This window comes from Ursus americanus, chromosome X (assembly GCF_024610735.1).
Source record: "Ursus americanus isolate L20-20 chromosome X, mUrsAme1.1.p, whole genome shotgun sequence".
NCBI lineage: Eukaryota > Metazoa > Chordata > Mammalia > Carnivora > Ursidae > Ursus > Ursus americanus.
In genome coordinates, this window is record NC_142164.1 from 101660252 (window position 1) to 101662553 (window position 2302).

The 2302-nt window shown below is 32.5% G+C and overlaps 1 pseudogene; it reads right to left on the minus strand.

Annotated features, from left to right (window-relative positions):
* Window positions 1–515: 515 nt before the first annotated feature.
* Window positions 516–839, minus strand: LOC123784913 (U6 snRNA-associated Sm-like protein LSm3 pseudogene; annotated as a pseudogene).
* Between the last annotated feature and the right edge of the window lie 1463 nt (window positions 840–2302).

A 2302-nucleotide genomic window follows, 5' to 3' on the forward strand; every position in this document is an offset into this window, starting at 1 on the left:
TTACAGGTTAAGAAATAAGAACTAATGAGCAAAGTGAATTGTATTAAAGAAATGTATTTTATTTTTTTTTAATGATTTTATTTTTAAGTAATTTCTACACCCAATGTAGCGCTCAAACTCACAACCCTGTGATCAAGAGTTGCATGCTCCACTGAGCCAGCTAGGCGCCCCTAAAGAAATATATTTTAATTCAATCAAAAAAGGAAACATCAAATTTAATTTAAAGGAAAAAAAATCAGAAATTGTGTGAGAAAACAACAGAGCAAATCAATTCCTGAAAAGAGAGTTCTGCATCTTGATGATAATATTTATTGAAAGGGTTAGAAAAAAATTAAAATGTCCTTTAGCGTAAGAATTTTTGAGTTACCTGCAATCAATTCATTTCAGAAGTGGAGCAATCCTTGGTCATTTCTTAATATCAAAATTTACGCAGGTTTCTCTCTTGAATATCTTCTACATTTAAAGAGGCAATCACACAAAATCTCCTATATTCCATACACGATAAATTCTTTGTTTCAGCCAACTCTTAATGGAGGGGTAACTAGTACACCACCACCTCCTTGGACAAAAAGCGTCGGAATATTCTGTTTTGTTGATTTATGTATCTCTTCGTATGTTTCCTCATCAATCTCTATAGTAGTCACAGTTTCTTCCACATCTCCCAATATTGTATGTAAATGCTGATCAGAAATATGTAATCTACCTTAAATATGTAATCTACCTTAAAAGCTGTCATTTCTCATTTACACATAAATACGCTCATCCAGGCTGAGCATGATGAGATCCAGGAGCTCTTCTATGGTGTTGGTAGTTTGTTGTTGGTCCGTGTCATCCAACATGTTTCAAACCCTGCGCCCTTCCCCAAAAAATGTATTTTGAAATTTACATTTCTGTATCTGAGTCAATGTAACTACAAATCGTAAAACAACTACATTTAAAGTCAGTGTTAATCATATTGTAGTTGAGAATGTTTTTGCTCTACTTTTTAGGAATAGTGGAGCATGCACAATGTGATATTCTAGCACCATATACACCATAAATTTCCTGTTGTAAAAGCTTTGTTTCTAAAAATAAATGGTATAGAAAAAAAATACCATAGAAATGGTATATATAAAGATTCACATGTCTTGTGAATCTTTAGTTTGGTATTTATGAAGTTTTACTGCTTCTTCCTAATCACGCAGCAATTTCGAAGAATCTTTAGATGGATAATCAGTATATCAATAAAGAGAATAGATTATAACAGAGTAAAAATATTAGGTCAGAGAATTATATTACACAATAGTATTTTTATAAGGACCCAAAATATGCAAAACTAAACATCATATTTTTAGGGATACAAACAAATATGACAGAACTATTCTTAAAAGGTAAAGGAATGAGGCCATCTGGTGACTTCTACCTCCAGAAAAGAGAGCTAGAGAATTATTACCAACTTTCCTGCTGAGGACAATTAAAAGAATTGTATGAACTTTAAAAAATAAATTCCTTAGTGCATCAAACAGCTCATAATAGGGTAAGAAATTACCAAACCAAGATGTAGGGGAGGTTGCAAGAATCAAGAGAAGCTCAGCACTGAAAGTAATTTTTTCCCTCGGGGCATCTGCTTCTTAGAAAGCAATAGCTATAAAACTAAACTAGTTTTTAGTGGCCTTGTGGGGATAGAGAAGCAGTAGAGAGAAGAGTAGAACACACAGATCACATCAATCTGAGAGCTATTGGAATTATCATGGTATAAAATAACTATCCTTTCTTTAATATAAGAAAGGCTTGAAAATATATGTAGGAAACAACTATCAATGTGACATAGCATATATGAAAACAAAACAGACTCACTAGAACAGAAAAAGAATTAAAATCAGGAATTCAATGTATGTGTGTGACAAGAGATTAACACAGTTTAAGAGAAAATTACTGAACTGGAAGCAAGTCAGAGAACATTTACAAAGAGAATTAGTTAAGTGAATGACAGGTCAGAAAATTACTCAGAATAAAACACTATAACACAAAAATCCAAAACAATGAAACAGAGCATAAAAGTCATAGATGATACAGTAAGAAGCTATAATATATTGCTAGTATCAGAGAGAGAGGAGAGAAATAATGGGGAAGAGGAAATACTTGAAGAGATAATGGTTGAAACAATTACCAAACTAATGACAGATACCACGCCACAGATTCAAGTAACCCAACAAATATCCATCGGGATGAAAAGAAAAATTAAGAATCATCTAATGAAAGTAAGATAACCCTCAAAAGGGAAACAGACTTTAAGTCGCAGTGGAATTCAAAAGACAATAAA